At 42.6% G+C, this 23,435-nt stretch overlaps 1 protein-coding gene and 1 long non-coding RNA gene across 2 annotated transcripts in view; one reads left to right on the forward strand and one right to left on the reverse strand.

Annotated features, from left to right (window-relative positions):
• ndp (norrin cystine knot growth factor NDP) overlaps window positions 1-12,202 on the reverse strand; it is a 23,150-nt gene extending 10,948 nt beyond the window's left edge. The window contains exon 1 of the mRNA XM_063888223.1: window positions 12,035-12,202. The gene's annotated coding sequence lies outside the window, so the exon portion shown is untranslated. The remainder of the gene's footprint in view (window positions 1-12,034) is intronic.
• On the forward strand, window positions 5,400-7,437 carry LOC134867858 (uncharacterized). Its single transcript, XR_010166193.1, has 3 exons — window positions 5,400-5,446; window positions 6,441-6,521; window positions 6,926-7,437. It is a non-coding gene; the product is annotated as an uncharacterized LOC134867858 (long non-coding RNA).
• Window positions 12,203-23,435: the final 11,233 nt, after the last annotated feature.

The following is a 23,435-nucleotide window of genomic DNA, read 5'->3' on the forward strand; positions in this document are numbered from 1 at the left end:
GCAGGACACTTTAGCATACGTTCCAAAAAAGTACAATTTCAGGGGGAAAACAACTTGGATTTTACTTCAGTATTTTCCTTCCCACAAGAATTCAGAGACGTATATTGTATGTGCGAATATCCAGAGCCCAGTCTGCTCTGATTGGTTAGCTGGCCGGCTTGTGATTGGTCGATTGCTTAGACATGTCCCGCCCCTTAGCCTACCATGTCTTGGAGTGCTAGCCAATAGAAGCGAGTGTTTCGTAGGTGGTATCACTATGTTTCGGACGTAAACCAAGGAGTCCAATTGAGGTGGTTCAGGGGGTGCAGGGGGGGTGGGGGAGGGTGGGTGGGAGAGAAACACAGGATTTCAGTCTTTGCAAACCATTGACATGCACAGAAATCTATAGAACAACAGTACCAGAAAGGTAAACCCCAAAAAGCAGAATATGGCCCCTTTAAGCCCTGACTAGACTAAGTCGGTGTGTTGAGTAAATCTATCCAAAACTCCTTCCTAACCATCCATCTCCATCGCTGCACGACTCGACACTGATTTCCTCATTAAACTGAAATCACAGAAGGTTCACCCGAACTCATTTAACCTTAGCATTCCTCCTGAGAGAAATACAAGTACCATTTGGCCCGTTAAAACAAATACTCCCCGAGATGTTTTGTTGGCCGGTCGCACACATGTGCTGCAGGGTTTACATAGCGGACGACCCGGTGTTATCGGAGCAGCGGGCCACTTCATACTGCCAGAACCCATTAGCACCAATCAGCACCTCCAGCCGTACCAGGGTGAGTGTAATCCCTGCTGTAGGTAATACTATCTGCAGCATTATTGCCCTCATTTCCAGCATTACACAATAGAGTGGTGCAGTGATGACATATCTGTCTGATTGGACCCTGAAATTAGCACCGCAAGTGCTCCCTGGACTAATGGGATTTTTCCATTGGATTTTGGGTTGTTGCAGAACTGTAACGTTTATTATACTCACACGCTAAGCTAAAGGTGGCTAATGTTGGGCTATGAAGGAACTACAGCACGGTCACATGACTTCATGTCACCACCGCTAAGCTAAAGGAGGCTAATGTTAGGCTATAAAGGAACTACAGCACGGTCACATGACTTCATGTCAACACCGCTAAGCTAAAGGCGGCTAATGTAAGCCTACAAAGGAACTACAGCACGGTCACATGACTTCACGTCACCACCACTAAGCTAAAGGAGGCTAATGTTGGGCTATAAAGGAACTACAGCACGGTCACATGACTTCATGTCAACACCGCTAAGCTAAAGGCGGCTAATGTAAGCCTACAAAGGAACTACAGCACGGTCACATGACTTCACGTCACCACCACTAAGCTAAAGGAGGCTAATGTTGGGCTATAAAGGAACTACAGCACGGTCACATGACTTCACGTCACCACCGCTAAACTAAGGGTGGCTAATGTTGGGCATGATGGCGCTTAGTCGTCTCATTTAGACTCTTGTTAACAACCGCTGTCTTTTTAGTAGAACAAAACAGTACAATCCCTTCAGCTTGTGTTAACCACAGACCTTATTTCAGGCTCACAAACAAAAACACTTTCAGAAAACCATTGACCTCCAGGCGAGGGAAAAGGAAGTGATAAACTGCTGACTCGTGTGACAGTTTAGGACTCTTTGCTGCACCACTCTATCGCCTGAGTGTATCTGAATGCAGATATTTGATGTCGTCTTTACAAAAGGATCTGCGGTTGGGCCCCTATCGAGCCCCTGGACCCCCCTCGGTGCATTGTGAATGTTTCCTGTGGCCTCAAACTTCCCACTAGGTTCAGCTCATACAGCAGAGTACACATGGCTGCTCCATTATAAATCAACAGACCCAAAAGAACAACCAGCACTTAGTGATGGATAACTAACTGGCCCCAGGTCAGTCCCCTCTCTGGTGGACGATTTTATTTAGGAATCTGAGCAGATTTTAGAACACATTGAACCATTTTCTGCTACCGTATACTTCCACTCCATCACATTTCAGAGGCAAATGTGGTTCTTTGTACACACCATTACTGCATTTACATGAAACTATAAGATGTTTTAAATAGTAAAACATATATTTAAAGAAGTCCTTACTGTAAGTTAGAGTAGCAATACTTAAGAAACAGTACTATATTACTTCAGTAAAAGTACTGTTGCTGCATGTCTGTTGGATGTATAATAAATACACACAAGTGTTTGCTAAGTCATTTTTCATTTCAACTTCAGAGGTGAGAATGTGTCAGTACTGGTTTCCCTCCTTAAACATCCATGTCCAGTTTCACAGATAGCAGTCCAACCGGCAATAAATGTGAATGTACTATCCTCGAAACTATAAAGGATTTTTAAAAAGACTGAAAACCTGTTAAATCAATTCAGATCAAACATGAGAACGTTACTGTATTTACGGCCGCTGAAGAAAAACATCCCCAGCATTTCCTCATAAATCACACACACACACACACACACACACACACACACACACACACACACACACACACACACACACACACACACACACACACACACACACACACACACACACACACACACCACAACATGTGTTTTTGTTAAACAGACAACAGGTTCCAACAAGTGGAGCAAAGCAAACAAAGATAATGACCGGAGTGATCCGCCTAGTAAATACTCCGACAAGCCAAGTAAACTTTATTCTACCTTCAAAGCATTTTGCTGTTTGGCCAGCGCTGATTAACATTCCCCCCACATCGATCTTTTCACCTGCAGGGGAAAAATCTGATATTGATTTGGATCTTCCTGTTATGTAGCTGCATTGCTAACAGGGACATCCCTCACAGCAGGGGGCCACTCGGCAGAATTACTGTCTGTTTAAGAGAGTCGCTGATATCAATGCTATGACGCACACAATGAGGGCTTTCAGGATAATATATGGAGAGAGTGTGTGTGTGTGTGTGTGTGTGTGTGTGTGTGTGTGTGTGTGTGTGTGTGTGTGTGTGTGTGAGGGAGTTAAATACTGCACTTTGAGAGCTTTTACCTGTACATTTACCAGTGAAAATGAACTATTTTGATGTACTTTGTATTTAACTTGAGTTTTTTCCACTTTCTCCCAATTTAGAGGTAATTGTTGTTCTTTTTACTCCATTTCTTGTTTTTATTTGAAAGTTTTAGTTGTTTTGTATAATATCCAACACAACTAACAAAACATGTGTAAGGTAATACAGAACTATGAGGGAAAAATATCATTTTATTGATGCCTTGGTTAAACATGCAAGCTACTGAGCATTGTTGGAGTTTAAAATATAAGCTCTTCCTTTACCAGATTTAACATTGAAATACATTTTGTTTTAAAGGTATAAATACTTTTATTTAAATATCTTTTTATTCTTAAAAATGCCGACATCCAGAAGGTAGTATTATACGATGCACTTTATGTCAGTAACAGTACTCAACATTATACAACTAATTCACATTTAAACAGAATATATAACACAAATAGGACTACACCACACCCTAACTCAGGTCGTTAATGGGAGCAAGAACTGTAATAAATGGGTCGAGACAAAGCACCTATTTTAGCTTGTTCAGGGTGGTGATAGCAAAGGGAATAAAGTATTGTCTCAGACGTAAAGATAGAAGTGCATTTGGATTTGAGAAACAATTTGAATGCATGACGTTTCGTGGAGTATTTCTACTTTAAGTTAAGCAAAGGTTCTTCCTCCACTGTGCTGCAGGTTAAAGGAAATAGAGTGTGGAGGTGGGAGTCAAGGTAAGGGCCGGTCCTTTATGGAGCCCTGGTTGTCCACAAACAGCAGCTGGATCCCCCCCTCCCACTCCCATCTCATCCATGATGACCGGTGAACCCAAACCTGCTACGGTCCGTGTCTTTCCTGGATCCGATGTTTGCAATCATCCACTTAAACCTCGGCCGTATTACTGATATGAATACAAAATCAAATCCCCATTGACTCTCCATTTAAAGTGATCCTCAAAACAGATAAAGCTTTGGTACCAATCATTTAGCAAAAGATCTGATCTGCAGTGATTATGTTTGGGAGGAGAGTTGGATCACAACGCACCGTGTCCTTGCTGCTTTCATTGAGTGATTCATTCTGAATTACCCGTGAAATTACAGCTCCATTAGAGTAAACAACCTGATGACTGTTGTAGAGAAACTGCTGCAAGGCCAGGCTCCTTCCAGACAAAAAGTCATACTTTCCATTTGACGAGGTGAGGGTTTTTTGGAAAGCAAAGCCTTGTTATCGCTGTTAAAATATAATCAGACACTTTTGAGTTTCAGGAAGGTCTGGAACAAGAAGAAGGTATTAGAAGCGATCCAGGTTCTCATGTGTCGTCCTGGAGCTGTGGAAACGGTGGCTTCTCTAAGTGGATAAAGATAGGGTGAGAAGGCTCCGGTCAGAAACTCATATTAGCAATCACAACTTTCCCCATGTTTGTAGTCTTTGAGAAGTGCCTCTGTATTATGGTACAGGAGGGATATGATGGTAGAACACTTCCTGCTCAGACTTTTATGCAGGAATGACATAAATGACCAAGACCTCGTCTCTATTTAGCTCAGATTCAAAGAGGATGCTGCTAATAACGTGTGTTTAACATTCATTATCTGCTTTTTGCACGGCACACATGCAGTTTGCAATGATGAGGATGGCAGATTTACGTAGGTCCTTCCATTCAGATGTAAGCAGACCAGACTTGCTTCTAATTTCAAAATAAAGCTATCAAATTTGCAACTTCAAATGCTAAATGAATCGTAGCTTGCTAGCTTAAAAGCTAAGCTAAGCAACCAAGATGTTTCCAAGTTTTTTTTTCAACAGTCCTAAAAAAAAAAGTGTACGTCTTGTAAACGTTTCTTAAATATTCACTAAATGAGAACAGCTAAACGGCTAAAGCTAAAGCTGCATGCTCCAGCGAATGAGGGATCATGCTAAGGAGCATGTGGTGGACAAATGCTAAAAAAGGTTGTTAATAAAGATGAATAAAGATGGTCTAGCATTGTTTGTTCACTACATAATGTGTAAAGCAAGTCATTCAATAAAAGTATCAGTAACTTAGGAAGTATCAGTTAGCTAGTTAGCCAGAAATGCTAACAGTTGCATCTGAAGGTAAAGACAGACCCTTTCCTCAGTGTCATTCTCATTACTGCAGCCGGTGGAGAACCCAGAGATTGACAGCATATCATTTTTTGGCTGAACAATGGGAAAATGTAAATGATTCTCTTTAACGGTGGAACTCCTGCCACTCAGAAACTAATCAGAGAGCCAAAGCTGGAGGCCAGACGGAATTATAAAACAGCATGTAACTCCACGCATGTTAAGTGTGGAGACCTGTCTCTGCATGTGCATTTACTGCTCATTAAAACACATATCACATGTCATACAGGGCAAATCTAATTCTGCCTTGTTTTTGTAGCTCGAGCAAGGGGACCAGAACCTGCAAACAGATCCAGTCTGGGGTACGTGTGAATATTTGGGAGGTAAAACCACACAACTACAAAATAAATAAATATGTACAATGAATAATCCCCCCCGACATACCGCTGTCTCTCTGCCTCGAGCTGCAGGACTTTTGAGGAGCAGATTTAAAGCTTGAGGAGCGCAGATATTGGGATGTCTCTTTTTGAGCTATGGTGGGAAAGATGCCTCCCACACACACACACACACACACACACACACACACACACACACACACACACACACACACACACACACGGATGGACCACCGCAGAGGTCTGTCAGAGTGGAATGAACAGAATGTAAATAAGTTAATTGAAGTTAAGTACCGTAGTTAATCACACATCTGAGGTATTTCTACTTTATCCTTTCCTGACGACAGTTCAGTGGGAACTCCTGTGTTTTTATTCCACTTTGTTTTGGACATTAATAGTTCCTAATTCATGTGAAGGTTATTATTTAACCTACGATGTAACGATGATGTGATGAGGGCCAATCTAGAGCCAAATATACTCTGCTTTACTTTAATTGCTTTTTACTGATCATACTTTAGTTTCTCTCAGGGAAACAGTTTTAAAGCAGGACTAAGATATTACTTTTGCTTTAAGGAAATGATGATTGCTTCTTCCAAACCTGAGGTAGAGGGGAATTTACAGAATGTAAACACATTCATTTACATAATTACCGTAGCTTATTGCACTTTCTTTTGCAGTTTAATACAGTTTATACCTTCAGTTCTGACGGACATATGGTATTCTTCTCCACTATTGTTCAACAAATGTAGAAATGAGTTCCTTTGAAGATTTGTTTTGTACATATAACATACAAAATATGATATATAATCTAAAAAGGGCTATCCAAGTGCTTGATATCTACTTTAATTGTGATACTTAAAGTGTATTTTATCAACAAAACTTCTATAACTTTACCTCATTTGGGAAATAGGACTTTTGCTTTTTGGAGAAATTGTAAAGTGTTGAATTTCTTTTGCTACAGGAAAAGATCGGTGTTCCTCTTCTTTAAAAATAAGGATAAGTGGCTGTGAAATAATATCACATATGTCCGTCAACATGAAAGGTAATGACACTAATGGTGATAACAAGTCAAAGGTTAATGTAATTCATCCCCAAAGATTAATCTGTTCAAGCTTTCTGTTTTTTGGAGTGATTTTGGAGACTTTCCCCCTCCATTAATCCTGACAGTTTATAAAGCGAATGACTGATTATAAATAATACTCAAAAGATGAATCAACACTGGATGACTTCTCTGCTGACACACTGACGCAATGCCCGAAAGATCTCATTATGAAGACTTTAAAACCATATGCAAACATCTGACCCCCCCCCCCCCCCACTGCTGCAGCCATGTGTTGAGTAGGACAGAGTTTCTCAGTCCCCACGTTTTGTTCCGAGCAGTGGGGGGGGCATGTATAAATATCCCCTGCCCACCTCACTTATGGGTCTTTTGTTCCCACACATTAGCCGATACAGAGTGTGTGAGGAGCCGGTCTTCAGAGGGATCCTGGCTGTATCAACCAGCAGCTGAGCACACAGCTGTTCTGCAGAGACGTGACGGGGCTACCACTACGAGGAAAACAGCTCTTATGAAAAGTTCAGATGTACAGTCCTGCTGTCATGGAGCGTCAGTCTGTATAATGAGCCCCACACTAGATGAATCAAAGGGTTTTTCACCTTATTGTAACATGACATCTGAATGTATGGCATTTTGAGACACTTATCTAATGCATTTACAAAGCTGCTGTGCAGGACACATGTATTATATTGACATACTTCACACTTCCTTCCACACTTAAGGTATATTTAATATCCTGCTTTATATTTTGTTTTGACTTTGTGTACATTTTTATTCTGACATGTATATTTTCTACTTTTGTAATGCTATTTCATTTCTGTTGAGATTGACATTTGGAATTGTTTATTTCTTTGAATTTGAACTGTGTAATAAAGGATCAATAAAGTACTTATCTATCTTATCTATGTATCTATGAGCACTATCAGGTCCCGCAGTGGTGACCCTGTTCGCGATCTCCCACTCCTGTACAACTTAAAGACACTGGCTAGCATGTAGCATGTTTTCCCGTTAAAGTGAGAGGTGATTGCCCCGTCAGAAACTGAATGGAGCGCTAGCAATTAGCTAGATACTATCTCTGTAATTCTACAATGCAGACCCTTCATTACATATCCTCGCCTTCCATACTCCACGTTACATATTTTACGTATGTGCTAAAGACAAAACCGCACGACCAACATTTAACCGGGCCTTGCTCTTCCACAACGACAGCTAGCTCTAACAAGTTCACATTTGAGACTCAAACTAAAAACTAAATAAAGAGAACTTCTACAACGTGGTCACTGGCATTTCTGTCCGGAAAGACAGACGAGTTAGGACCATGCGATATATATTTTCAATAAGAAGGAAAAATGGAGTTGCACGTGAATGGAATACATTTGGGTGGCTACAGGGAAGGCTGACGTGTGATATGAAACACGGTCCAAAGGCAAGTCATTGTGGAACCTGAATTAAATGAATGTAAGCTACCTCCATCGGGTTCATATGGGTGTAAATCTGGCTCCCATTCCAGCCAGTGTCTCCCAAGGCATTGACCTCACTGATCCCACTGGTCTGTGGGGGCAAGTGGCCGTCATAGAGTCGACGCCACAGAAAAAACAGGTGCATCAAAGGATACCGGGGGGGCGGTGGGGGATGACAGGTACAGTAATTTTTTGAGCCATCATGACCCCCTCCCTTTCTTCTTCTCTCTAACCACATCATCAACCCCCCCACCAACCTCACCTCCCTCCATTGTTTCACCAGCTTTTAATAAACTAAAGGGCAGATTCCTGACTGGAGACCTGTCCTCCAGACACACACACACACACACACACACACACACACACACACACACACACACACACACACACACACACACCGTTTGGCATGCAGAGTGCCAAGCTCTTCCACTGCCTACTGACGCCAGCTCACACACACACACACACACACACACACACACACACACACACACACACACACACACACACACACACACACACACACACACACACACTTACTCCATCACACACACTTACCCTCCCCACGCGCCAGCCTCCTAAAAGCTAAGCTCCTCACTAAATATATCCCCCCCCAGTAAAGATAAGACAAACAGTGTGGATTTGAGAGCAGTTTGCAGCCAATGAGAGGCCGCCGTGTGAGCTGCAGTTAAGCTCGCTTTAGCTTTACAATTTCAGATTCTCAGAAGCAGACGGAGACAGAGAGGACATCTAGCGTGTGTCCGAATATTCTCAGAACATAAAGACTAATCTAGCTGCACCTCGAATCCCAGATCACCTTCCTCTGTTCCCGTCGAAAATAAAGTAAAAATCAAAGCCTCAGCGGCCGAGTTTTATTCCTCTGATTTCCCCCCGCTACAAACCGTTTGTCAGGAGTGAATTCCTGCGGCGGTGAGACGATGTGCACCGTCCATCGAAGCCTCAACGCCGTCCAAATAAACACACTCACAATGGGCCCTGTGTGTGTGTGTGTGTGTGTGTGTGTGTGTGTGTGCATGTGTGAGAGTATGAAACATGAGAGAGCAGCACTGTCTCTCCACACCTGGACGAGTGTGCAAGGTTTCAAACACACCTCCTACTCCTCTTCCTCGCCTTCCTGCCTCTAAAGGTGACTCTCGGTTTGCATTCTGATATTATCCTTTACAAGCTACCCTGAAGTACAAGATCTGAGTACTTCCACTTTTACTCAAGTACAAGATCTGAGTACTTCCACTTTTACTCAAGTACAAGATCTGAGTACTTCTACTTTACTCAAGTACAAGATCTGAGTACTTCCACTTTTACTCAAGTACAAGCTCAGCAAATTTCGAAGACTCTAAGCTCCACTGTTCTGAAGGTGCATCCTAAATGTTAGAGGACACATTTCTGATCCTAAATCTCTTGGTTTCCTCTCTTCTGAGGTCACATGGTTCGGTTGTCTGGCCTAACACACTTCAGTTTGAGGATGAGGTGATCCAAAAGGCGTGTCATCAGGGTACATTACTTTATATTTTGATACTTCAATTAGATCGATAAAAGTAAAAGGTAACCCTCCCAGCCCTGGAGAAGGAGAGGCAGTGTGAGACTCAGAGAGGGGAGAAGGTGTTTGGATGAAGGATGAGGCGACTACAAAAGGATAATGAGAGAGGGAGAAACCAGACGAGCATGAGACAGGAGGAGGACGCCATAAATAGGAGAAACAGAATGAAACTGAGATGTGTGAGAGGCTGAGGAAGGAGGCTGGAGGAGGTGAGAGTGACAGAGAGTCTGACACCAGAGGGGGAGAACAGAGAGGAAGACATGGAGACGGTGTGATGCTAACAACCCCCCCCCCCAACACACACACACACACACACACACACACACACACACCCCCGACAACAGATGAGAAACAGTTTGTGCAGTGACTCAAAATACCAGGAGTAACGGATAATGTAAGAAATAATCAACCGGGAGACGACCCAATGCCACGTAATCACAGACTGACCGGAAGTTCTGTTTTGCTTTGAGGCGACCAATAGGAAGAGGGGATCGCAGGATAAAGGACTATTGAACTGAAGAATCGACCTCTTTTTTCCGCTGACCGCCAGACAGATAACTGCGTTGAGTTTCGACTCTTACGTGGCCTGTGGAAGCGTGTCCCGAACCATTGAGCCACAGCTGTGAAACTTCTGTAAAACCTACTGCCGCATGATTTTATTAAACCCTCCTTTTAGATCTTACAAGAGGAGCTTCACTTTGTTGGCTTCTGAACCAACTCCTGGACTTCGAATGAAAGAACACCTCTATCATCAGGATACACAGAAAAACTACTTAAATACTAACAGTACTACAATCAGAGGGTAGAAGTACTCAGATCTTGTACTTGAGTAAAGTAGAAGTACTCAGGTCTTGTACTTGAGTAAAGTAGAAGTACTCAGGTCTTGTACTTGAGTAAAGTAGTAGTACTCAGATCTTGTACTTGAGTAAAGTAGAAGTACTCAGGTCTTGTACTTGAGTAAAGTAGAAGTACTCAGATCTTGTACTTGAGTAAAGTAGAAGTACTCAGGTCTTGTACTTGAGTAAAGTAGAAGTACTCAGGTCTTGTACTTGAGTAAAGTAGAAGTACTCAGATCTTGTACTTGAGTTAAAGTAGAAGTACTCAGATCTTGTACTTGAGTAAAGTAGAAGTACTCAGATCTTGTACTTGAGTAAAGTAGAAGTACTCAGATCTTGTACTTGAGTTAAAGTAGAAGTACTCAGGTCTTGTACTTGAGTAAAGTAGAAGTACCAGAGTGTAGGAATACTCTGTCACAGTAAAAGTATTCTAAATGTTCCTCCAGTGAAAGTAGAAAGTACTCTCCTCTAAATGTACTTAAAGTAGCGACAGTAAAAGTAGTCATTGTCTGATTGGTCCATTTCAGAATAATATCTCTGATATGTTTTATAATGATTGATCATTAAAGTGTTCTCAGAGCTGGTAAAGGTGCAGCTAGTTCTAATGGCTTTGTATACTGCAGGGTAGCTGCTGGATTTACTGCAGGTGAACTACAGTCTGATTTAAGGGAGATTATATTTACCATCATTAATCCTAATCTGCCTAGCAACTAAAGGGATTAAATACATGCAGTGGAGTAGAAGTACTGAGTAGCAAATTAAACTAGATCTCTGTTATAGAGTTTTTCTGTTCCCTGATAATCCGTTACTCCGACACCTGTTATTTTAGACATTTCACAAACTGTTCCTCATCTGTCCCCCCCCCCCCCCCCCCCCTCTCATTAGTCACCTCATTGTTCATTTAAACACCTTCTCCCCTCTCTGTTTCTCACACTCCTGCTCGGTGATGGAAGTGGTAGCTCGTGTCTGCTCCTCCTACCTACCACAGAGTCCATTATATCTGTCATCGTCTCCCAGCAGCCTCGGGCTCCAGCCGAGCGAAGCCAGGTCAATCACACACATAAACGCACGCACCTGTAGAACACATACGAGATATTCCTCTAAACCTCACGATCCTCCTCTCTTGTCAGTGCCTGATTAGTAAATCCAGCGCCGCCAACACAAACATGTTTCCTCCTATTACACGTCGTGTCACACTGCTTTCCTAATCACAACCACTTGCAATTCCTGGAGCGAGCGGAGCAGAAAATACCTGCAATAAAAGAGGAATGTGCACCTGAGCTGAGGGATGTGCAACAGGGGACAAAGTTAGCTCACACTCTGGCCATGTTTCAGCTGCGTACAAATGCAGAAATGTAAATCAAACATGCATCCACCCTACTGTGCTGAATTCCTCTCTGAAATAACCTTAAGGACAGACTACAGTTTCAGCATTTAGGCTTAAAGAGTCACAGGATTTCTCCGTCACATGCACAGGAGATACAGCGTTGTTTCGGGTAAGAAAGCCTCCAACAAATGCAACATATGATATACTTAAGGGTAGGTAAAAGACATAAAATAGTGCAATAAAACAGCACATGTTGCATGGATAATACTGGAGTACATTGGGTGTTAAAACACATGTGTGCTGATGCTGATTTGTCTTACCTTCGTCCTCCAGGCAGCAGAAAGGCAGCAGATGTATCCAGAGAGAGCCTGCACGCAACAATCTTCAAACTATTGTTTCCCAGCCAGCTCCTCTCCTGTGTCTACCTCACACACACACACACACACACACACACACACACACACACACACACACACACACACACACACACACACACACACATACACACAGATTGTCTGAGTGCTATTCTCTCCTCCCTCTCTCTCTCTCTTGCTCTCTCTCTCACCTCCTCCTCCTCCCTCTCTCTCTCTGAGTGAAATCACCATAAAGAGGGAGCAGCCTGGATGCTCTGCCTGTGAGGACGCTTTGTCACATGTGGATCGTGACACAGCCATAATATATCATACGCCCTTTCTCTGTCTCCCTGTTCCCCCCCCCCCCCCCCACACACACACACACACACACAGCTGACCCACGACACGCTCCGCGGCGGCAAATGGGAATTCCAGCCCCTGCACGGCTCTGCTCGGCCCATCAGCAGAGGGCTGACCAAAAGCTGCAGCCAGTTTTACGAGGTCAGGGTTATAAAACTGTTAGCAGATTTAGTTTATTTAAAAACAAAAGGCCCCCCCGGTGGCCTTTTCCTCTTCACGCGCTCTCTCTCTCCTACCAGGACATTGGGGGGGGGGGGGGAGTACTCAGGTTTACACCTAGAAACACATAAAAGTGGCAGAACTAAAGAGTTTAAATACAACAACATCTCCTGCATTCAACCCTGACTTTAGCTAAAGTACAAAAGGTTAAGAACAACCTCAAAAACGGGCCTTTTCACTCTTGATTTTTAATTGCTGAACCTCTACCACCGGACCCTTCCTCTCCCTCTATCACTTTCTGTAAGATTAGTTTAATTTGTGTCGATTTTGTTGCTGTTTTCTTTATTTGCTTGTAATGCAAATGAGCTGAGTAAAACAGTGTGGGCCTCACAAGAGGGTAAAACAAGCACTTGCGTGCATATGGTTTGTGAGTGTGTATATGTGTGTGTGTGTGTGTGTGTGTGTGTGTGTGTGTGTGTGTGTGTGAGTGTGTGAGTGTGCGTGTGCGTGTGTGTGTGTGTGTGTGTGTGTGTGCCAAAAGCCAGTTTGTCTTTTGTGTGTCTCTACTTTAAAGAGTCCTCTCCTGCTGATGTTCAGGTGTATATCAGTATGTAGTGTCTCTACTTTAAAGAGTCCTCTCCTGCTGATGATCAGGTGTATATCAGTATGTAGTCTCTACTTTAAAGAGTCCTCTCCTGCTGATGTTCAGGTGTATATCAGTATGTAGAGTCTCTACTTTAAAGAGTCCTCTCCTGCTGATGTTCAGGTGTATATCAGTATGTAGTGTCTCTACTTTAAAGAGTCCTCTCCTGCTGATGTTCAGGTGTATATCAGTATGTAGTGTCTCTACTTTAAAGAGTCCTCTCCTGCTGATGTTCAGGTGTATATCAGTATGTAGTGTCTCTACTTTAAAGAGTCCTCTCCTGCTGATGTTCAGGTGTATATCAGTATGTAGTGTCTCTACTTTAAAGAGTCCTCTCCTGCTGATGTTCAGGTGTATATCAGTATGTAGTGTCTCTACTTTAAAGAGTCCTCTCCTGCTGATGTTCAGGTGTATATCAGTATGTAGTGTCTCTACTTTAAAGAGTCCTCTCCTGCAGATGTTCAGGTGTATATCAGTATGTAGAGTCTCTACTTTAAAGAGTCCTCTCCTGCTGATGTTCAGGTGTATATCAGTATGTAGTGTCTCTACTTTAAAGAGTCCTCTCCTGCTGATGTTCAGATTTTAGCCTTTGCTGACCCTTGACATGTACTTAAACCTACACACTACAAGAAAAGGTTAACAGGGCCTTTTTAAAGTACCTCAAAATTGTAATACTTCACTACCTCACTAGTCCAGCACTAGTGAGGGGGAGGGAGTGAGGAATAAATAACTCACCCCCGTTATCTTCCTCTTCAGTACACGCAGAGGAGATTGTGACGCTTAGAAATCCTCCTCCTGAAAGTAAGAGTTATGAATGTTTTATCACCAGAGAAATAAGCTGCACTGTTCATCTTCACTCAGCAATGGAAGTCATTTCTCTGAAACACTTCACATAAATCTGAGGCAAACAGAAAGCATTCATCACTCAGAATAAACCGAATCCAGCGGGTCTTCATTTTTTGGATTATCCGCCATCATCTGTAAACACTCAAGATGTTGCCTGTTTGGAAACGATGAAAACAACAATAAGCAGAGGGAAGCGTAACGACCTCATCCGCCTCACGTGGCTCAACCTGGAGATAAAAACCGGCCGTTAACTTTAATGAATGGAAAGATATTAATGAGGGAGGCATCGCACGAGAGATAAACCACATCTGCTGCCAACGCAGCGATGTCTCACGACGGATGCTTTGCTTTTCTTTCTGCATCTCAAGGTTCATTTTGATGGTTTTAAAAGATAACTTGTGGTCATACGAGGTTCTATCCTGGGCCAAAATACCCTGATTTCTCCTGATGGCACGGCCAACGGTGCGGGAATGTTTAAAGGGGTCGTGAAGACTGGATAAAGCTCTTTAAATACAGTCTGTTAAATCCAAAACTGACACTGACGGCAAAGGTAATATCCTCTCTTCGAGGTGTGGAACCATTACAGAGATAAAGAAAAACCCACAGACATACAAATAAGAGGCGGGGGAATAAGAGGCTACTGTCTACAGTGTAGAGATACTATGTTCAGGGAAAGCCTGGCATTCAAAGACGAATAGTGTGAACGTCTGAGCATCAAAATATAAAAAAATACCAGGAACAAAAACTCCACATTATGCAGAATAAATGTGTATATGATGTGGTTCCATTATTATTAATGATGTGTTATTGTGTACAACATTTCAATGTGGTTGAGGTTTATAATTGTATTAGATTAGATGTAATACATTGAAGAAGAAGATCCTGTTTTTGTGACGTAGCATCAAATCCAAATACTCAAATAAAAGGATTTAAAATTGTACTTAAGGAAGTACATGAGTACATGCTTTCCACCAGTTCAAATAAGTATCATTGTGTTGTACTGAAGTAGTGAGGATGCATATTTTAAAGATGACTCTCACAGAATGGGGGAGGGGAACAATAGCAGGAAATACATTAAAAAATATCAGATTTAAAAAAGAAAAAGGCAGACAAACTGTGGGAAGGGCAACGGCAAAGTAGGCGACACACACACACACACACACACACACACACACACACACACACACACACACACACACACACACACACACACACACACACACACACACACACACACACACACACACACACTCTGTGCTGGTATGCAGAGTGAAAACTCTCGGGGGAAATAAGGGGAGCAAGCAGCATACTAAGTAGGGCTTAGAGGGTCAAAAGTTTAAGAATCACAATTACCTGAAAGACCTCGGCTGACCCCCAAATTTCTCACCTTCTGTTCCCTTTAAACACACACACACACCCCCACACACACACACACACACACACACACACACACACACACACACACACACACACACACACCTTCGACAGAGGCGATTGACAGCCGGCAGCAGCAGAGGGTGAAAGCGTATCCACCACCAACAGGCTCCCACAGAGAGAGAGTTTGTGTTCTGAATGATCCCCGCGGAGAACCGTGTCAGATCTAAAAGCCATAACTCACCTGGACGCATCGGGGGAATAAGTACTAATACCACACCGTAACAATACTCACGAATGGTACTTGAGTAGCGGTATATGATAAGGAAAATGTACTGAAATATTTGGAGTAAAATAACTGCAAAATATTTTAAGCCAAAGCAGGAAAATCTTCACATTTAAGAAGCTGTGAAAGATTTCAAAACAATTAATTAATTAGCCAATTAATTTCCTGTTAACCCACTCATGGTTTAGTTAAATATAGTGTCTGATGGTTTAATCTGTACCAATTAACAATGTTTTTAAGTTTTTCTTAGGCCTTGAGAGTTAAACTCTGAGTTTCTAAGTGAAATAAATCTCGGAGTAAAAAGTACAACATTTCCCTCCAGATGTATTAAAGTAGAGGTATTACATTGCATGACGTTTTTATCAAATTGTAGTACATTAAGAGACAACAAGAACAGTGCTGACATGCCAATTAACTTCCAGTTAACCCACTAAGGATATAGTTACTTAAATATAATGTTGGATGGTTTAATCCGTACCAAATAATACTTAGTAAATGTTCAGGTGTTGTGTGTCAAAATCAGAATCTATAAACTAAATAAATATGTAAAATAAATGTAGTGTTGAAAAGGTACTACATTATCCTTAATCTATAGCAAATACTAATATTTAAAAGGTTTCCCCAGGTGTTGTAGCTCAAAATGTGTAAAGTAACTGCTGAATAAATATGTAAAATGAATGCAGTGAGTAAGAAGTAGACCCTGTGCCTCTGAAGTTAGTAGAGGTATTACTTTGCATTACGTGATGCTTTTTTCCAAATCGAGTACGATAGTCACAAACTAAGGACCACAATAACTGCTTATATATTTGATTCAAACGACATCATTGTAAGAGCAGCTGCAGAGTTAGAATCGGTGTTGAGTAGTAAATGAAAATACTCGGTAAATGTGTACTTTAATACAGTACTTGAGTAAAAGTACTCAGTTACTTCCCACCTCTGCCTGGCTGGACCCGGCCGCCTCTGCTTGGCTTCCCTCAGCTTGTGTCCACAGGAGGGGTGGTGACAGGGAGTCAATGGCTGCAGATAATGTATCATAATATCACATTAAGGGAACGCTCAGCGAAGCCAAATGTGAATCCCATCTGCAGAAGGGGAGCGGGGGTGGGGGGCTGGGGGGGTGCAGCCAGCATGCAGAAGATAAATGGAGCAAAAGGAGGGAATTCGGTCGGATGACTTACCGCCGCTAAAGCTGCTTTCTGACAACTTGTTAAAACGCTCTCACCGTGTGCAGCAAAAAGGACTCCGGGTGACAGCTGTTGAGAGGGGGTTTAGGGTTATTATGAACCCTTTACCCCCCGACACTGTTTATCTAGATTTCACCCTGGATATAAGTCCACTTTAGTGATGTGTCACCGCCTGGTTAGCATTTTGGGGAAGAGCCTGAGGCTGCACACACTGGTGATTAGGCTGCAGGTCAGGTTGCACCCTTGTTTTATCAGCAAGTATTCGGTTCAAGTAGTAGTACCACAGCGTAGAAGTACTCTGGTACAGGTAAGAGTCCTCTTCCTGCACACAGCCCATTTCAAGAATAGTTTGATTATTGAATCATAATTCCAAATGCATTGATGTGTTCATCGTGCAGCTGGTAAAGGTGGAGCTTATCTTTTTACTATATATTTGATGGTGCCGTGTAGCTTGAAAATATTCACAAAGTGACATAAAGTTGTGACCTATAATAATTCATGATCAACTACAATTGGACTAATGGCCAATGCAGGATTCACTTGCTCCTTGGATATTCCCATTTTTGGACGTTTATTCGACTCTAATGAGCGTTAAATCCAAACGTAGAAACAACATGGCCGCTGCGAAGAGAGCAAAGAGTTTAAAGCATGAGTCACTACTAGATATTCCTGTGAATGCTCCTTATTGGGAACTGTTTGCTACGATTCTGACACCACACTTTACAACACAAACCCATTGACTCCATATCAGGGGTGTCCAAACTACGCCCCGGGGACCATAATGGAATCTGGCCCACATGAGATATACATGTAAACATATAGTACTCAGTAGTATTCATGTCTTAATGAGCCCTCTTTTCAGATAAATTCAGTCAATAAAGTTGAAAACATTTCCTAACAAATCCCAATAACTCATTCACAGAACAAGCCTGAAATAGACCCTTCATATTTCCCCTTATCATCAGCAGTCTGAGGCTTCTGTTTGAAGGAAGGAGCAGCCAACAGAATAAATGAACCCGTATGGAGAGCTGGGATGTAGGTTGTAAAGCATATTCAAGCATCATTTACCTACATTTGACTGATTTCTGATCACTTATAACTTAACATATGAAGCAATAGGGCCCAGACCTTCCTATATGTATGTTCTTCTGTATGTTTGGACACCCCATATGTGAACAGAAGTAAAAAAGTACTCAGGTATCATGCCCTGTAATTCAAATCCAGTCCAAGATGTAATGGTTCTCCCCTGGGCTCGTCCTGGCTGAACCGTTCCACCAAGTTTCATGAAACTATGGAACAAATGTATCTGAAACCACAATGTGATGGAAAAGTGAAATACTATTATTCATATATCTGCCCGGTAACTCGAATCTGCTCACAAATGAAATGGGTTCTTTCTTGGACAATGCTTCAACTTTCCCTCAACTTTTATGAAAATCTGACAAATACTTTTCCTGCTACGGACGGACAAACCAAATGGGAAACACAACCTCCTCTTTGGCAAATGATTTGTAGAAAGAGTTTAGTTTTATTGTTTTCTCAGATAAATGCAGAGGAGGAAAAATACATTTGACTCTGAATTGTAGCGGGTTAGAAGTATTAAGGGTCAGGAAATGAAATACTTTAAAGAAATTGATTAAAAGTACTTATTACACAGCTTAGATGAATACTCAATTCTGATTGGTCAGATTGGACATTTCAGAGGTGGTTATTACTCGATAGCACACCGCTGCTATGGAGGATCAAGGGAGAGAAAGGAAATTAGGTTAGAAGACCTCAGATGAATCAACAGAAGAAGACAGACAGGAAGATAACACTTAAGGGAACAGCAGGAGAAGACAGACAGGAAGTAAACACTAAAGGGAACAGCAGAAGAAGACAGACAGGAAGTCAACACTAAAGGGAACAGCAGGAGAAGACAGACAGGAAGTAAACACTAAAGGGAACAGCAGAAGAAGACAGACAGGAAGTAAACACTAAAGGGAACAGCAGAAGAAGACAGACAGGAAGTAAACACTAAAGGGAACAGCAGAAGAAGACAGACAGGAAGTAAACGCTAAAGGGAACAGCAGAAGAAGACAGACAGGAAGTAAACACTAAAGGGAACAGCAGAAGAAGACAGACAGGAAGTAAACACTAAAGGGAACAGCAGAAGAAGACAGACAGGAAGTAAACACTAAAGGGAACACAGTAGGGGATCTGGCAGTGTTTGAAGACTTGTTGATGGACAGTTACAGAAAACATCACTCAGAGCTGTCCACCTCCAGTGGGACGTGGAAGTCTTCGGCCTCTGTCAGGTCCCACCTCGGCTTCAGGTGGTGCCTCACGATGTCCCCAGGAGCCCCAGTAGACGAGGTGTGACGGACCTGACAGGACAGGAGTTGTCCCTCATCAGAGGGGGATTAGCGGGGCAGGTCAGCGCTCAATAACACATAGACTGCCTGTGGGCTCGCTGTCAGCTTCACCTTCGTCACGTTAGACAAGAATTCAGGCTGATGATGATGATGGTAAAACTCTGGTCCTCTACCTGGAGAGTTTAATATCAACTGTGCACTTTGTGTCGTTGCATAAAGAGTATTTTAAGGTGGTTAGTATTATCTGTTTGGGGCACAATTGTCCTGGAAAATAAGTAAATTATTCATATTTCCATTAGAATTGTTCAATTTAAATGACTGCATAAGAAACTGAGTCTTAAAGCAGGATGTGGATTTCCAATCATTTTAAAGCTGAGGTTTGGTAGCCCAGTGAAACGGTAAGTGAGCCTTGTTTGGAGCTGTTTTTGTAATTTCATTAAATTGGCGCCAAGGCTGTCATCCTAACCCATAATTCCAACGAAATACAAACTGAATGTAATATTCTGAAACTGTATTTGACCCTGGCTTAAAAAACCCAACTTTCTAAATACCTCAAGACAAGTTCAGTTCTTGAAAATAAGTTTCAGTGAATGAAACGATTTGAAAACTATGAGACGTTTTCTTGTTTCTGCCACTTTAAATCCAAATAATCCAATTAATTAAAAGATACATGGATCAGATTTCTGTGGTTCTGCACTCAATTGCTTTTCCTGGACGAAATATAGTATATATAGTATAAAGAGAGTTGAATTTCAGTCGAGATCAAATACAGTTTCATTATATATCATTCAGTTTTAAGTTTATTGGAATCCAGTTCAAATCGCAAAAAGAATTCATCTTTTTAAGCAATTATTCAAAAACAAATAATTTTGTTTCTATAGTCGCTCATATTTCCAGACTGACTAATGGAGCACAGACTTGTTCGGTCTTCATTCGGATGATTGATTTCCAGCTTTATTTTAAGCTACGTGAAAAAATGTAAAAAGGGCTATAATTTGGGGAGATTTATGTGGAACGGTGTGCAACAGAAAAACAGGTGTGTGTGTGTGTGTGTGTGTGTGTGTGTGTGTGTGTGTGTGTGTGTGTGTGTGTGTGTGTGTGTGTGTGTGTGTGTGTCTGTGTGTGAGCCAAAAATCGAAGCAAAAAAAATCATTCCCATAGTTGTAATTTACCGTCGGTGTAGAATAACCTTTTCTTTTCCCGCTCAGGTAGAGTAATGTCTGAGCGGCTGCCAAAGACAACCGATGTTTGATGAGTGTACCAGGTCTGGTTCTTGAGTTCAGTGGGAAACACAGAGCAAGTGGTCAGAATCAAGGGATTATGTCTCGTACTGGAATAAAACACTGCTATCAAAGAGAAACGGCCTCTCAGACGGCCACAGCGAGGGCGGACCACAGTGTTCATAATGGTCTTAACACTCGTTTACACACACACACACACACACACACACACACACCCACACACACACACGATGTGCATGATATGAAGGAGAACAGCAGCCATTCGTGGGATAAAAAGGGAGAAAGTGAGACAGAGATAGAGGGAGATATGTAATAATGAAAGAGGGGCTAAGTGTTTCCCCATGCTCACCTGGGGCGGTGGCTGACCCTGTAAGCCTGAGCCCTCTCTCTCTCTCTCTCTCTCTCGCTGTGTGCCAATGCCCATAGGCACTGAGGAATCACTGGAATGAGGCACGTCTGTTAAAGTCTCTGTGTCTGCAGAAGTGCCGTCACAAAGGGCCTCCAGTTTGATGGAGAACACTTAACTCCAGCTTTGCTCCGACAGGATTCGACTGACTTCTTTCTGATCCGACGCCAACAGGTAGCTAGACGCTGATTAAAGTCGAGATGGTATTTAAGAATCACTGACGGGGTCTGGTTGTGTCTCAGTGTAATGGTGAAGGAACAATCTGTCACCAAAGCAACCCACTCTACTGTCCCTCTACGTCACGGGTGAACACATCTGCTGCATAACACTGTCTTGCCGTGTAGGAGACGCTGCAATGACACGTCAGGAATCCCTCCAAAGGGGGCCCCATGATGCTAGCGCGCTGTCAAGGTCTCTTTGGGGGCCTCAGAGTGTCTTGAAACGCCCCTGGGTCAGGGTTAGGGTTAGGGCTAACTCAATTAGCTTCAATACCACCCTCAGCTGTACTTTGTGTTTAATGCCAGATATTAGCATGCTAAACTAACAGTGTACCTGCTGCACATCAACATGGTGTTGGCATATGAGCATGTTGCTGTTAGCATTCATTGCGGTGCTTCAGAGAATGTGCGTCTGGTTATGACTACTCAAACGGTTCAGTTTAGATTGGGGGAACATATTGAATATACATGAGTTGGGATTTTAAAGCCAAATCAAAACCTGAGATGTTCACCGTGACATCACCTGACAGAAGCTCATTCAGAGGGAACCGAGAGGCCAGAGAATCGCTGCTTTGGGAGAACGGTTCTGTGAAAACCATCTGAACGCAGGTGCTCTGTGAGTGTGTGTGTGTGTGTGTGTGTGTGTGTGTGCTTCCAGGGTTAGGATTTGTTGTCCTAAGAAGAGAAAGGCACGCAGCCAGTAAACAGAAACTTCCCCCCCTCTCGTTCTCAGATATCTGTTTGGACTTCACAGATTGGCCATTACTCCAGCAGCCTCGTATCAAGTGTGCACAAACAATCACACACACACACACACACACACACACACACACACACACACACACACACACACACACACACACACACACACACACACACACACACACACACACACACACACACACACACACTCAGATCCTCCTCACCCCAGAGAGTTCCTGACTCTCCTGTATATCAGTTTTTACAGTGCAGCGGTGGAGCTGAGCAGGAGAGCAGTAAAGCGGAGAGACGGGAAAAGAGAAGCACAGTCTTGAACAAAACAAGCCTCCGTGTTCTGTTTCTGCATAGAGAAAACAGAGGAACAGCTGAGAGAATTCTGAGGAACAACAAGAAAACATCGCAGGCTGAGAGCAGACAGGGACGGGGTTTCATGAAGGTTTTCTCCCCGTTAGTCCACGTGCTGTTTGAGTTTCTGAGACATATTTCAATCAAATCCAGTAAATGCAATGAAACTAAAATGAACCAGTATTAGACATAGACGTTTGACATGCAGCAGATCACAATAAACAACAACACATTTCGTCAGTCAGTTAAGTGTCTAAACTGTTGGTTTATTTTTATGATGACTGAATGTCTTTGCTAGACAAAAACAAAAAGCACCAAAACAAATGTAAGGGAGGCATCAGATAGATAGATAGATGCTGGGATGAAAACAGCAAATAACAACACAGCTAACTTTACTGCTTCTTCTGACCTTGATTTTCTTAACAGCATACCAGATCAATTTCTTTACCTTTCACAATAAAAACGTGACACCGAAGTGTCTTAAAACGGAATATATATTAAAGCATGGAGATGTTCTTCTGCCACAGCGCTCCATTGTTATCCACAGGTGTGTGTTGCACTTGTAATGAGTTTTCAGTTTTTCCAGTGCATCAAATTCCTGATAGATATATTTAAAAGGATGCTCTCCATCCAGAACATTCAGAGACACATGATGACGATGCAAACTCCTTCAGCTTGGTGTTGCTGCGCCTCAGAGCATGACAGGGCACAACAATATGTGGCTTTCAAAGAGACATATAGGAGGAAGAAGCTCCAACGTTCCTCCCTTACTGTCCTCCCTCTCTCACATCGTGCTTCACAAGGCAAAAGAAGCCAGATCCCGTTTACAGGAAGCTCCCGGCGACCGCACTGACGTCACCCTTTGTGTTTCGGCACTGTGCGACCGGGGGAAGCTAATATTTTAGTACGTGTGAAATCACAGACACATTCTCAGAGAGGACCTGATAATTCCTACGCTGATGTAATGCTCCGTTTCTGTCCTCAGCGTGGAGGGGGAGAGAGAGAGTGTGTGTGTGTGTGTGTGTGTGTGTGTGTGTGTGTGTTACATACAGGGGATTGGGTGGTTGATTACCTAATGGTTGACTCAATCCGCAACGCAGGCTCTGATTACAGTGGCGCCTAAACAACCTGAACAACCTGTGCCTTTTTACAGTCACACACACAGAGCGCTTTCTGCAGCCTGGGGGGGGCTTTGGGAAATTGTTTTTATAGAGAGTGAAGCGTTTTGTGCT

The sequence above is a fragment of the Eleginops maclovinus genome, chromosome 7 (assembly GCF_036324505.1).
Source record: "Eleginops maclovinus isolate JMC-PN-2008 ecotype Puerto Natales chromosome 7, JC_Emac_rtc_rv5, whole genome shotgun sequence".
NCBI classification, from domain to species: domain Eukaryota; kingdom Metazoa; phylum Chordata; class Actinopteri; order Perciformes; family Eleginopidae; genus Eleginops; species Eleginops maclovinus.